Here is a 16,149-nt window from a genome sequence, read left to right on the forward strand (position 1 = left end):
GCAATATCCCCTTGGAGACAAGTCGGCTGGAGGACGTATTATTGAATCGCGACGCAATTTGAGTGTTCCATCGTCATTAGGAGGCCCTGAACGTTACAATTAACCATCAGATTTTCGTCAGATTCGAAAATCTAGACTCACAGGAGACGGACCATAAGGTGCCCGAGGCAGCAATAACCCCTTGGAGACAAGTCGGCTGGAGGACGATGTATTAAATCGCGAGGCAATTTGAGTTTTCCATCTTCATTAGCAGGCCCTGAATGTTACAATTAATCATCAGTTTTGAATCGGATTCGAAAATCTAGACTCACAGGACACGAATCATAAGGTGCCCGAGGCAGCAATATCACCATGGAGTCGGCTGGAGGACGATGTATTGAATCGCGATGCAATTTGAAATTTCCATCGTCATTAGGAGGCCCTGAATGTTACATTTAACATCAGTTTTGCGTCCGATTCGAAAATCTAGACTCGCAGGAGACGGACCATAAGGTGCCCAAGGCAGCAGTATCCCCTTGTAGACAAGACGGCTGGAGGACGATGTATTGAATCGCGACGCAATTTGAGTGTTCCATCGTTATTAGGAGGCCCTGAACGTTTCAATTAACTATCAGTTTTGCGTCGGATTCGAAAATCTAGACTCATAGGAGACGGACCATAAGGTGCCCGGGGCAGCAAGATCCCCTTGGAGACAAGTCGGCTGGAGGACGATGAATTGAATCGCGATCCAAATTGAAATTTCCATCGTCATTAGGAGTCCCTGAATGTTACAATTAACATCAGTTTTGCGTCGGATTCCAAACTCTAGACTCACAGGAGACGGACCATAAGGTGCCCGAGGCAGCAATTTCCCCTTGGAGACAAGTCGGCTGGAGGACGATGTATTGATTCGCGATGCAATTTGAGATTTTCATCGCCGTTAGGAGGCCCTGAACGTTACAATTAACCATCAGTTTTGCGTCCGATTCGAAAATCTAGAATCACAGGAGACGGAGCATAAGGTGCCCGAGGCAGCAATATCCCCTTGGAGATAAGTCGGCTGGAGGACGATGTATTGAATCGCGTTGCAATTTGAGTTTTCCATCGTCATTAGAGGCCCTGAACGTTTCAATTAGCCATCAGTTTTGCGTCGGATTCGTAAATATAGACTCACAGGAGCCGGATCATAAGGTGCCCGAGGCAGCAATATCAACTTGGAGACAAGTCGGCTGGAGGACGATGTATTGAATCGCAATGCAATTTGAGTTTTCCATCGCCATTAGGAGGCCCTCAACGTTACAATTACCTATCAGTTTTGCGTCCGATTCGAAAATCTAGACTCACAAGAGACGGACCATAAGGTGCCCGAGGCAACAATATGCCCTTGGAGACAAGTCGGCTGTAGGATGATGTATTGAATCGCGAGCCATTTGAGTGTTCCATCGTCATTAGGCGGCCTTGATCGTTACAATTAACCATCAGTTTTCCGTCGGATTCGAAAATCTAGACTCACAAGAGACGGAACATAAGGTGCCCGAGGCAGCAATATCCCCTTGGATACAAGTCGGCTGGAGAAAGATGTATTGAATCGCGATGCAGTTTGAGTGCTCCATTGTCATTAGGTGGCCCTGAACGTAACAATTAACATCAGTTTTGCGACCTATTCGAAAATCTAGACTCACAGTAGACGGATCATAGGGTGCCCGAGGCAGCAATATCCCCTTGGAGACAAGTTGGCTGAAGGACGATGTATTGATTGGCGATGCAATTTGAGACTTTCATCGCCATTAGGAGGCCATGAAGGTTACAATTAACTATCAGTTTTGCGTCGGATTAGAAAATCTAGACTCGCAGGAGACAGACCATAAGGTGCCCAAGGCAGCAATATCCCCTTGTAGACAAGTCGGCTGGAGGACGATGTATTGAATCGCGGCGCAATTTCAGTGTTCCATCGTCATTAAGGGGCCCTGAAAGTTTCAATTAACCATCAGTTTTGTGTCGGATTCGAAAATCTAGACTCACAGGAGACGGAACATAAAGTGCCCGAGACAGCAATATCCCGTTGGAGACAAGTCGGCTGGACGACGATGTATTGAATCGCGACGCAATTTGAGTGTTCCATCGTCATTAGGAGGCCCTGAACGTTACAATTAACCATCAGTTTTGCGTCGGATTCGAAAATCTTGACTCACAAGAGACGGACCATAAGGTGCCCGAGGCAGCAATATCCCCTTGGAGACAAGTCGGCTATGAGACGATGTATTGAATTGCGATGCAGTTTGAGTGCTCCATCGTCATTAGGAGGCCCTCAAAGTTACAATTAACTGTCAGTTTTGCGTCGGATACGAAAATCTAGACTCACAGGAGACGGACCATAAAGTGCCCGAGACAGCAATATCCCGTTGGAGACAAGCCTGCTGGAGGACGATGTATTGAATCGCGATGCAATTTGAGTTTTCCATCGTCATTAGAGGAACTGAACGTTACAATTTACTATCAGTTTTACGTCGGCTTCGAAAAACTAGACTCACAGGAGACGGACCATAAGGTGCCTGAGGCAGCAATATCCCCTTGGAGACAAGTCGGCTGGAGGACGATGTATTGAATCGCGACGCAATTTGAGTGTTATATCGTCATTAGGTGGCCCTGAACGTTACAATTAACGATCAGTTTTGCGTCGGATTCGAAAATCTAGACTCACAAGAGACGGAACATAAGGTGCCGGAGGCAGCAATATCCCCTTGGAGACAAGTCGGCTGGAGGACGATGTATTGACTCGCGATACAGTTTGAGTGCTCCATCCTCATTTGGAGGCCCTGAACTTTACAATTATCTGTCAGTTTTGCGTCCGATTCGAAAATCTAGATTCACAGGAAACGGACCATAAGGTGCCCGAGGCAGCAATATCCCCTTGGAGACAAGTCGGCTGGAGGACGTATTATTGAATCGCGACGCAATTTGAGTGTTCCATCGTCATTAGGAGGCCCTGAACGTTACAATTAACCATCAGATTTTCGTCAGATTCGAAAATCTAGACTCACAGGAGACGGACCATAAAGTGCCCGAGACAGCAATATCCCGTTGGAGACAAGCCTGCTGGAGGACGATGTATTGAATCGCGATGCAATTTGAGTTTTCCATCGTCATTAGAGGAACTGAACGTTACAATTAACTATCAGTTTTGCGTTGGATTCGAAAAACTAGACTCACAGGAGACGGACCATAAGGTGCCTGAGGCAGCAATAACCCCTTGGAGACAAGTCGGCTGGAGGACGATGTATTAAATCGCGAGGCAATTTGAGTTTTCCATCTTCATTAGCAGGCCCTGAATGTTACAATTAATCATCAGTTTTGCGTCCGATTCGAAAATCTAGACTCGCAGGAGACGGACCATAAGGTGCCCAAGGCAGCAATATCCCCTTGTAGACAAGACGGCTGGAGGACGATGTATTGAATCGCGACGCAATTTGAGTGTTCCATCGTCATTAGGAGGCCCTGAACGTTTCAATTAACTATCAGTTTTGCGTCGGATTCGAAAATCTAGACTCACAGGAGACGGACCATAAGGTGCCCGAGGCAGCAATATCGCCTTGGAGACAAGTCGGCTGGAGGACGATGTATTGAATCGCGATCCAAATTGAAATTTCCATCGTCATTAGGAGGTCCTGAATGTTACAATTAATATCAGTTTTGCGTCGGATTCCAAACTCTAGACTCACAGGAGACGGACCATAAGGTGCCCGAGGCAGCAATTTCCCCTTGAAGACAAGTCGGCTGGAGGACGATGTATTGATTCGCGATGCAATTTGACATTTTCATCGCCGTTACGAGGCCCTGAACGTTACAATTAACCATCAGTTTTGCGTCCGATTCGAAAATCTAGACTCACAGGAGACGGAGTATAAGGTGCCCGAGGCAGCAATATCGCCTTGGAGATAAGTCGGCTGGAGGACGATGTATTGAATCGCGTTGCAATTTGAGTTTTCCATCGTCATTAGAGGCCATGAACGATTCAATTAACCATCAGTTTTGCGTCGGATTCGAAAATATAGACTTTTAGGAGCCGGATCATAAGGTGCCCGAGGCAGCAATATCAACTTGGAGACAAGTCGGCTGGAGGGCGATGTATTGAATCGCAATGCAATTTGAGTTTTCCATCGCCATTAGGAGGCCCTCAACGTTACAATTACCTATCAGTTTTGCGTCCGATTCGAAAATCTAGACTCACAAGAGACGGACCAAAAGGTGCCCGAGGCAGCAATATGCCCTTGGAGACAAGTCGGCTGGAGGATGATGTATTGAATCGCGAGCCATTTTAGTGTTCCATCGTCGTTAGGCGGCCTTGATCGTTACAATTAACCATCAGTTTTCCGTCGGATTCGAAAATCTAGACTCACAAGAGACGGACCATAAGGTGCCCGAGGCAGCAATATCCCCTTGGATACAAGTCGGCTGGAGGAAGATGTATTGAATCGCGATGCAGTTTGAGTGCTCCATTGTCATTAGGAGGCCCTGAACGTAACAATTAACATCAGTTTTGCGACCTATTCGAAAATCTAGACTCACAGTAGACGGATCATAAGGTGCCCGAGGCAGCAATATCCCCTTGGAGACAAGTCGGCTGGAGGACGATGTATTGATTGGCGATGCAATTTGAGATTTTCAACGCCATTAGGAGGCCATGAAGGTTACAATTAACTACCAGTTTTGCGTCGGATTCGAAAATCTAGACTCGCGGGAGACAGACCATAAGGTGCCCAAGGCAGCAATATCCCCTTGTACACAAGTCGGCTGGAGGACGATGTATTGAATCGCTGCGTAATTTCAGTGTTCCATCGTCATTAGGAGGCCCTGAACGTTTCAATTAACCATCAGTTTTGTGTCGGATTCGAAAATCTAGACTCACAGGAGACGGAACATAAAGTGCCCGAGACAGCAATTTCCCGTTGGAGACAAGTCGGCTGGAGGACGATGTATTCAATCGCGATGCAATTTGAGTGTTCCATCGTCATTAGGAGGCCCTGAACGTTACAATTAACCATCAGTTTTGCGTCGGATTCGAAAATCTTGACTCACAAGAGACGGACCATAAGGTGCCCGAGGCAGCAATATCCCCTTGGAGACAAGTCGGCTATGAGACGATGTATTGAATCGCGATGCAGTTTGAGTGCTCCATCGTCATTAGGAGGCCCTGAACGTTACAATTAACTGTCAGTTTTGCGTCGGATACGATAATCTAGACTCACAGGAGACGGATCATAAGGTGCCCGAGGCAGCAATATCCCCTTGGAGACAAGTCGGCTGGAGGACGTAAATTGAGTGTTCCATCGTCATTAGGAGGCCCTGAACGTTACAATTAACCATCAGATTTGCGTCGGATTCGAAAATCTAGACTCATAGTAGACGGACCATAAGGTGCCCGAGGCGGCATTATCCCCTTGGAGACAAGTCGGCTGGAGGACGATGTATTGAATCGCGATGCAATTTGAGATTCCAATCGTCATTAGGAGGCCCTGAATGTTACAATTAACATCAGTTTTGCGTCCGATTCGAAAATACAGACTCACAGGAGACGGAGCATAAGGTGCCCGAGGCAGTAATATCCCCTGGGAGACTGGTTGGCTGGAGGACGATGTATTGATTCGCGATGCAATTTGAGATTTCCATCGCCATTAGGAGGCCCGGAATGTTACAATTAACATTAGTTTTGCGTCAGATTCGAAAAACTAGACTCACACGAGACGGACCATTAGGTGCCCGAGGCAGCAATATCCCCTTGGAGACAAATCGGCTGGAAGACGATTAATTGATTGGCGATGCAATATGAAATTTTCATCGCCATTAGGAGGCCCTGAACGTTACAATTAACTATCAGTTTTGCGTCGGATTCGAAAATCTAGACTCGCAGGAGACGGACCACAAGGTGCCCAATGCAGCAATATCCCCTTGTAGACAAGTCGGCTGGAGGACTATGTATTGAATCGCGGCACAATTTGAGTTTTCCATCGTCATTAGGAGGCCCTGAACGTTACAATTAACCATCAGTTTTGCGTCGGATTCGAAAATCTTGACTCACAAGAGACGGACCATAAGGTGCCCGAGGCAGCAATATCCCCTTGGAGACAAGTCGGCTGGAGGACGTATTATTGAATCGCGACGCAATTTGAGTGTTCCATCGTCATTAGGAGGCCCTGAACGTTACAATTAACCATCATATTTGCGTCGGATTCGAGAATTTAGACTCACAGTAGACGGACCATAAGGTGCCCGAGGCAGCAATATCCCCTTGGAGACAAGTCGGCTGGAGGACGATGTATTGAATCGCGATGCAATTTGAGATTTCCGTCGTCATTAGGAGGCCCTGAATGTTACAATTAACATCAGTTTTGCGTCCGATACGAAAATACAGACTCACAGGAGACAGAGCATAAGGTGCCCGAGGCAGCAATATCCCCTTGGAGACAAGTCGGCTGGAGGACGATGTATTGAATCGCGATGCAATTTGAGTTTTCCATCGTCATTAGTGGCCCTGAACGTTACAATTAACTATCAGTTTTGCGTCGGATTCGAAAATCTACACTCACAGGACACGGATCATAAGGTGCCCGAGACAGCAATATCCCCTTGGAGACAATCGGCTGGAGGACCATGTATTGAATCGCGATACAATTTGAGATTTCCATCGTCATTAGGAGGCCCTGAATGTTGTAATTAACATCAGTTTTGCGTCAGATTCGAAAAACTAGTCTCACAGGAGACGGACCATAAGGTGCCGGAGGCAGCAATATCCCCTTGGAGACAAGTCGGCTGGAGGACGATGTATTGATTCGCGATGCAATTTGAGATTTTCATCGCCGTTTTGAGGCCTTGAACGTTACAATTAACCATCAGTTTTGCGTCCGATTCGAAAATCTAGACTCACAGGAGACGGAGCATAAGGTGCCCGACGCAGCAATATCCCCTTGGAGGCAAGTCGGCTAGAGGACGATGTATTGAATCGCGATGCAATTTGAGTTTTCCATCGTCATTAGAGGCCCTGAACGTTACAATTAACTATCAGTTTTGCGTCGGATTCGAAAATCTACACTCACAGGAGATGGATCATAAGGTGCCCGAGGCAGCAATATCCCCTTGGAGACAAGTCGTCTGGAGGACGATGTATTGAATCGCGATGCAATTTGAGATTTCCATCGTCATTAGGAGGCCCTGAATGTTACAATTAACATCAGTTTTGCGTCAGATTCGAAAAACTAGACTCACAGGAGACGGCCATAAGGTGCCCAAGGCAGCAATATCCCCTTGGAGACAAGTCGGCTGGAGGACGATGTATTGAATCGCGATGCAATTTGATTTTTCCATCGCCATTAGGAGGCCCTGAACGTTACAATTAACTATCAGTTTTGCGTCCGATTCGAAAATCTAGACTCACAGGAGACGGACCATAAGGTGTACCAGGCAGAAATATTCCCTAGGAGACAAGTCGGCTGGAGGACGATGTATTGAATCTGGACGGAATGTGAGTGTTCCATCGTCATTAGGAGACCCTGAACGTTACAATTAACCATCAGTTTTGCGACGGATTCGAAAATATAAACTCACAGGAGACGGACCATAAGGTGCCCTAGGCAGCAATATCCCCTTGGAGACAAGTCGGCTGGAGGACGATATATTGAATCTCGTCGCAATTTGAATGTTCCCTCGTAATTTGGAAGCCCTCAACGTTACAATTACGTATCAATTTTGCGTCCGATTCGAAAATCTAGACTCATAAGAGACGGACCATAAGGTGCCCGAGGCAGCAATATCCCCTTGGAGACAAGTCGGCTGGAGGACGATGTATTGTATCGCGATGCCATTTGAGTGTTCCATCGTGATTAGGAAGCCCTGAAAGTTACAATTAACTATCAGTTTTGCATCCGATTCGAAAATCTAGTCTCACAGGAGACGGACTATAAAGTGCCTGAGACAGCAGCATATCTTGGAGACAAGTCAACTGGAGGGCGATGTATTGAATCGCGACAAAATTTGAGTGTTCCATCGTCATTAGGAGGCCCTGACCGTTTCAATTAACCATCAGTTTTGTGTCGGATTCGAAAATCTAGACTCACAGGAGACCGACCATAAGGCGCCCGAGGCAGCAATATCCCATTGGAGACAAGTCGGCTATGAGACGATGTATTGAATCGCGATGCAGTTTGAGTGCTCCATCGTCATTAGGAGGCCCTGAACGTTACAATTAACCATCAGATTTGCGTCGGATTCGAAAATCTAGACTCATAGTAGACGGACCATAAGGTGCCCGAGGCAGCAATATCCCCTTGGAGACAAGTCGGCTATGAGACGATGTATTGAATTGCGATGCAGTTTGAGTGCTCCATCGTCATTAGGAGGCCCTCAAAGTTACAATTAACTGTCAGTTTTGCGTCGGATACGAAAATCTAGACTCACAGGAGACGGACCATAAAGTGCCCGAGACAGCAATATCCCGTTGGAGACAAGCCTGCTGGAGGACGATGTATTGAATCGCGATGCAATTTGAGTTTTCCATCGTCATTAGAGGAACTGAACGTTACAATTTACTATCAGTTTTACGTCGGCTTCGAAAAACTAGACTCACAGGAGACGGACCATAAGGTGCCTGAGGCAGCAATATCCCCTTGGAGACAAGTCGGCTGGAGGACGATGTATTGAATCGCGACGCAATTTGAGTGTTATATCGTCATTAGGTGGCCCTGAACGTTACAATTAACGATCAGTTTTGCGTCGGATTCGAAAATCTAGACTCACAAGAGACGGAACATAAGGTGCCGGAGGCAGCAATATCCCCTTGGAGACAAGTCGGCTGGAGGACGATGTATTGACTCGCGATACAGTTTGAGTGCTCCATCCTCATTTGGAGGCCCTGAACTTTACAATTATCTGTCAGTTTTGCGTCCGATTCGAAAATCTAGATTCACAGGAAACGGACCATAAGGTGCCCGAGGCAGCAATATCCCCTTGGAGACAAGTCGGCTGGAGGACGTATTATTGAATCGCGACGCAATTTGAGTGTTCCATCGTCATTAGGAGGCCCTGAACGTTACAATTAACCATCAGATTTTCGTCAGATTCGAAAATCTAGACTCACAGGAGACGGACCATAAAGTGCCCGAGACAGCAATATCCCGTTGGAGACAAGCCTGCTGGAGGACGATGTATTGAATCGCGATGCAATTTGAGTTTTCCATCGTCATTAGAGGAACTGAACGTTACAATTAACTATCAGTTTTGCGTTGGATTCGAAAAACTAGACTCACAGGAGACGGACCATAAGGTGCCTGAGGCAGCAATAACCCCTTGGAGACAAGTCGGCTGGAGGACGATGTATTAAATCGCGAGGCAATTTGAGTTTTCCATCTTCATTAGCAGGCCCTGAATGTTACAATTAATCATCAGTTTTGCGTCCGATTCGAAAATCTAGACTCGCAGGAGACGGACCATAAGGTGCCCAAGGCAGCAATATCCCCTTGTAGACAAGACGGCTGGAGGACGATGTATTGAATCGCGACGCAATTTGAGTGTTCCATCGTCATTAGGAGGCCCTGAACGTTTCAATTAACTATCAGTTTTGCGTCGGATTCGAAAATCTAGACTCACAGGAGACGGACCATAAGGTGCCCGAGGCAGCAATATCGCCTTGGAGACAAGTCGGCTGGAGGACGATGTATTGAATCGCGATCCAAATTGAAATTTCCATCGTCATTAGGAGGTCCTGAATGTTACAATTAATATCAGTTTTGCGTCGGATTCCAAACTCTAGACTCACAGGAGACGGACCATAAGGTGCCCGAGGCAGCAATTTCCCCTTGAAGACAAGTCGGCTGGAGGACGATGTATTGATTCGCGATGCAATTTGACATTTTCATCGCCGTTACGAGGCCCTGAACGTTACAATTAACCATCAGTTTTGCGTCCGATTCGAAAATCTAGACTCACAGGAGACGGAGTATAAGGTGCCCGAGGCAGCAATATCGCCTTGGAGATAAGTCGGCTGGAGGACGATGTATTGAATCGCGTTGCAATTTGAGTTTTCCATCGTCATTAGAGGCCATGAACGATTCAATTAACCATCAGTTTTGCGTCGGATTCGAAAATATAGACTTTTAGGAGCCGGATCATAAGGTGCCCGAGGCAGCAATATCAACTTGGAGACAAGTCGGCTGGAGGGCGATGTATTGAATCGCAATGCAATTTGAGTTTTCCATCGCCATTAGGAGGCCCTCAACGTTACAATTACCTATCAGTTTTGCGTCCGATTCGAAAATCTAGACTCACAAGAGACGGACCAAAAGGTGCCCGAGGCAGCAATATGCCCTTGGAGACAAGTCGGCTGGAGGATGATGTATTGAATCGCGAGCCATTTTAGTGTTCCATCGTCGTTAGGCGGCCTTGATCGTTACAATTAACCATCAGTTTTCCGTCGGATTCGAAAATCTAGACTCACAAGAGACGGACCATAAGGTGCCCGAGGCAGCAATATCCCCTTGGATACAAGTCGGCTGGAGGAAGATGTATTGAATCGCGATGCAGTTTGAGTGCTCCATTGTCATTAGGAGGCCCTGAACGTAACAATTAACATCAGTTTTGCGACCTATTCGAAAATCTAGACTCACAGTAGACGGATCATAAGGTGCCCGAGGCAGCAATATCCCCTTGGAGACAAGTCGGCTGGAGGACGATGTATTGATTGGCGATGCAATTTGAGATTTTCAACGCCATTAGGAGGCCATGAAGGTTACAATTAACTACCAGTTTTGCGTCGGATTCGAAAATCTAGACTCGCGGGAGACAGACCATAAGGTGCCCAAGGCAGCAATATCCCCTTGTACACAAGTCGGCTGGAGGACGATGTATTGAATCGCTGCGTAATTTCAGTGTTCCATCGTCATTAGGAGGCCCTGAACGTTTCAATTAACCATCAGTTTTGTGTCGGATTCGAAAATCTAGACTCACAGGAGACGGAACATAAAGTGCCCGAGACAGCAATTTCCCGTTGGAGACAAGTCGGCTGGAGGACGATGTATTCAATCGCGATGCAATTTGAGTGTTCCATCGTCATTAGGAGGCCCTGAACGTTACAATTAACCATCAGTTTTGCGTCGGATTCGAAAATCTTGACTCACAAGAGACGGACCATAAGGTGCCCGAGGCAGCAATATCCCCTTGGAGACAAGTCGGCTATGAGACGATGTATTGAATCGCGATGCAGTTTGAGTGCTCCATCGTCATTAGGAGGCCCTGAACGTTACAATTAACTGTCAGTTTTGCGTCGGATACGATAATCTAGACTCACAGGAGACGGATCATAAGGTGCCCGAGGCAGCAATATCCCCTTGGAGACAAGTCGGCTGGAGGACGTAAATTGAGTGTTCCATCGTCATTAGGAGGCCCTGAACGTTACAATTAACCATCAGATTTGCGTCGGATTCGAAAATCTAGACTCATAGTAGACGGACCATAAGGTGCCCGAGGCGGCATTATCCCCTTGGAGACAAGTCGGCTGGAGGACGATGTATTGAATCGCGATGCAATTTGAGATTCCAATCGTCATTAGGAGGCCCTGAATGTTACAATTAACATCAGTTTTGCGTCCGATTCGAAAATACAGACTCACAGGAGACGGAGCATAAGGTGCCCGAGGCAGTAATATCCCCTGGGAGACTGGTTGGCTGGAGGACGATGTATTGATTCGCGATGCAATTTGAGATTTCCATCGCCATTAGGAGGCCCGGAATGTTACAATTAACATTAGTTTTGCGTCAGATTCGAAAAACTAGACTCACACGAGACGGACCATTAGGTGCCCGAGGCAGCAATATCCCCTTGGAGACAAATCGGCTGGAGGACGATTAATTGATTGGCGATGCAATATGAAATTTTCATCGCCATTAGGAGGCCCTGAACGTTACAATTAACTATCAGTTTTGCGTCGGATTCGAAAATCTAGACTCGCAGGAGACGGACCACAAGGTGCCCAATGCAGCAATATCCCCTTGTAGACAAGTCGGCTGGAGGACTATGTATTGAATCGCGGCACAATTTGAGTTTTCCATCGTCATTAGGAGGCCCTGAACGTTACAATTAACCATCAGTTTTGCGTCGGATTCGAAAATCTTGACTCACAAGAGACGGACCATAAGGTGCCCGAGGCAGCAATATCCCCTTGGAGACAAGTCGGCTGGAGGACGTATTATTGAATCGCGACGCAATTTGAGTGTTCCATCGTCATTAGGAGGCCCTGAACGTTACAATTAACCATCATATTTGCGTCGGATTCGAGAATTTAGACTCACAGTAGACGGACCATAAGGTGCCCGAGGCAGCAATATCCCCTTGGAGACAAGTCGGCTGGAGGACGATGTATTGAATCGCGATGCAATTTGAGATTTCCGTCGTCATTAGGAGGCCCTGAATGTTACAATTAACATCAGTTTTGCGTCCGATACGAAAATACAGACTCACAGGAGACAGAGCATAAGGTGCCCGAGGCAGCAATATCCCCTTGGAGACAAGTCGGCTGGAGGACGATGTATTGAATCGCGATGCAATTTGAGTTTTCCATCGTCATTAGTGGCCCTGAACGTTACAATTAACTATCAGTTTTGCGTCGGATTCGAAAATCTACACTCACAGGACACGGATCATAAGGTGCCCGAGACAGCAATATCCCCTTGGAGACAATCGGCTGGAGGACCATGTATTGAATCGCGATACAATTTGAGATTTCCATCGTCATTAGGAGGCCCTGAATGTTGTAATTAACATCAGTTTTGCGTCAGATTCGAAAAACTAGTCTCACAGGAGACGGACCATAAGGTGCCGGAGGCAGCAATATCCCCTTGGAGACAAGTCGGCTGGAGGACGATGTATTGATTCGCGATGCAATTTGAGATTTTCATCGCCGTTTTGAGGCCTTGAACGTTACAATTAACCATCAGTTTTGCGTCCGATTCGAAAATCTAGACTCACAGGAGACGGAGCATAAGGTGCCCGACGCAGCAATATCCCCTTGGAGGCAAGTCGGCTAGAGGACGATGTATTGAATCGCGATGCAATTTGAGTTTTCCATCGTCATTAGAGGCCCTGAACGTTACAATTAACTATCAGTTTTGCGTCGGATTCGAAAATCTACACTCACAGGAGATGGATCATAAGGTGCCCGAGGCAGCAATATCCCCTTGGAGACAAGTCGTCTGGAGGACGATGTATTGAATCGCGATGCAATTTGAGATTTCCATCGTCATTAGGAGGCCCTGAATGTTACAATTAACATCAGTTTTGCGTCAGATTCGAAAAACTAGACTCACAGGAGACGGCCATAAGGTGCCCAAGGCAGCAATATCCCCTTGGAGACAAGTCGGCTGGAGGACGATGTATTGAATCGCGATGCAATTTGATTTTTCCATCGCCATTAGGAGGCCCTGAACGTTACAATTAACTATTAGTTTTGCGTCCGATTCGAAAATCTAGACTCACAGGAGACGGACCATAAGGTGTACCAGGCAGAAATATTCCCTAGGAGACAAGTCGGCTGGAGGACGATGTATTGAATCTGGACGGAATGTGAGTGTTCCATCGTCATTAGGAGACCCTGAACGTTACAATTAACCATCAGTTTTGCGACGGATTCGAAAATATAAACTCACAGGAGACGGACCATAAGGTGCCCTAGGCAGCAATATCCCCTTGGAGACAAGTCGGCTGGAGGACGATATATTGAATCTCGTCGCAATTTGAATGTTCCCTCGTAATTTGGAAGCCCTCAACGTTACAATTACGTATCAATTTTGCGTCCGATTCGAAAATCTAGACTCATAAGAGACGGACCATAAGGTGCCCGAGGCAGCAATATCCCCTTGGAGACAAGTCGGCTGGAGGACGATGTATTGTATCGCGATGCCATTTGAGTGTTCCATCGTGATTAGGAAGCCCTGAAAGTTACAATTAACTATCAGTTTTGCATCCGATTCGAAAATCTAGTCTCACAGGAGACGGACTATAAAGTGCCTGAGACAGCAGCATATCTTGGAGACAAGTCAACTGGAGGGCGATGTATTGAATCGCGACAAAATTTGAGTGTTCCATCGTCATTAGGAGGCCCTGACCGTTTCAATTAACCATCAGTTTTGTGTCGGATTCGAAAATCTAGACTCACAGGAGACCGACCATAAGGCGCCCGAGGCAGCAATATCCCATTGGAGACAAGTCGGCTATGAGACGATGTATTGAATCGCGATGCAGTTTGAGTGCTCCATCGTCATTAGGAGGCCCTGAACGTTACAATTAACCATCAGATTTGCGTCGGATTCGAAAATCTAGACTCATAGTAGACGGACCATAAGGTGCCCGAGGCGGCAATATCCCCTTGGAGACAAGTCGGCTGGAGGACGATGTATTGAATCGCGATGCAATTTGAGATTCCAATCGTCATTAGGAGGCCCTGAATGTTATAATTAACATCAGTTTTGCGTCCGATTCGAAAATACAGACTCACAGGAGACGGAGCATAAGGTGCCCGAGGCAGTAATATCCCCTGGGAGACAAGTTGGCTGGAGGACGATCTATTGATTCGCGATGCAATTTGAGAATTTCATCGTCACTAGGAGGCCCTGAACGTAACAATTAACATCAGTTTTGCGACCGATTCGAAAATCTAGACTCACAGTAGACGGACCATAAGGTGCCCGAGGCAGCAATATCCCCTTGGAGACAAGTCGGCTGGAGGACGATGTATTGATTCGCGATGCAATTTGAGATTTCCATCGTCATTAGGAGGCCCTGAATGTTACAATTAACATCAGTTTTGCGTCAGATTCGAAGAACTAGACTCACACGAGACGGACCATAAGGTGCCCGAGGCAGCAATATCCCCTTGGAGACTAGTCGGCTGGAGGGCGATGTATTGATTGGCGTTGCAATATGAAATTTTCATCGCCATTAGGAGGCCCTGAACGTTACAATTAACTATCAGTTTTGCGTCGGATTCGAAAATCTAGACTCGCAGGAGATGGACCATAAGGTGCCCGAGGCAGCAATATCCCCTTGGAGACATGTCGGCTGGAGGACGATGTATTGAATCGCGATGCAATTTGAGTTTTCCATCGTCATTAGGAGGCCCTGAACGTTACAATTAACCATCAGTTTTGCGTCGGATTCGAAAATCTTGACTCACAAGAGATGGACCATAAGGTGTCCGAGGCAGCAATATCCCCTTGGAGACAAGTCGGCTGGAGGACGTATTATTGAATCGCGACGCAATTTGAGTGTTCCATCGTCATTAGGAGGCCCTGAACGTTACAATTAACCATCATATTTGCGTCGGATTCGAGAATTTAGACTCACAGTAGACGGACCATAAGGTGCCCGAGGCAGCAATATCCCCTTGGAGACAAGTCGGCTGGAGGACGATGTATTGAATCGCGATGCAATTTGAGATTTCCATCGTCATTAGGAGGCCCTGAATGTTACAATTAACATCAGTTTTGCGTCCGATTCGAAAATACAGACTCACAGGAGACGGAGCATAAGGTGCCCGAGGCAGCAATATCCCCTTGGAGACAAGTTGGCTGGAGGACGATGTATTGACTCGCGATGCAATTTGAGATTTTCATCGTCATTAGGAGGCCCAGAACGTAACAATTAACATCAGTTTTGCGACCGACTCGAAAATCTAGACTCACAGTAGACGGACCATAAGGTGCCCGAGGCAGCAATATCCCCGTGGAGACAAGCCGGCTGGAGGACGATGTATTGAATCGCGATGCAATTTGAGTTTTCCATCGTGATTAGTTGCCCTGAACGTTACAATTAACTATCAGTTTTGCGTCGGATTCAAAAATCTTGACTCACAAGAGACGGACCATAAGGTGCCCGAGGCAGCAATATCCCATTGGAGACAAGCCGGCTGGAGGACGATGTATTGATTGGCGATGCAATTTGAGATTTCCATCGTCATTAGGAGGCCCTGAATGTTACAATTAACATCAGTTTTGCGTCAGATTCGAAAAACTAGACTCACAGGAGACGGCCATAAGGTGCCCAAGGTAGCAATATCCCCTTGGAGACAAGTCGGCTGGAGGACGATGTATTGATTCGCGATGCAATTTCAGATTTTCATTGCCATTAGGAGGC

The sequence above is a fragment of the Schistocerca cancellata genome, chromosome 9 (genome assembly GCF_023864275.1).
Source record: "Schistocerca cancellata isolate TAMUIC-IGC-003103 chromosome 9, iqSchCanc2.1, whole genome shotgun sequence".
Lineage (NCBI taxonomy): Eukaryota > Metazoa > Arthropoda > Insecta > Orthoptera > Acrididae > Schistocerca > Schistocerca cancellata.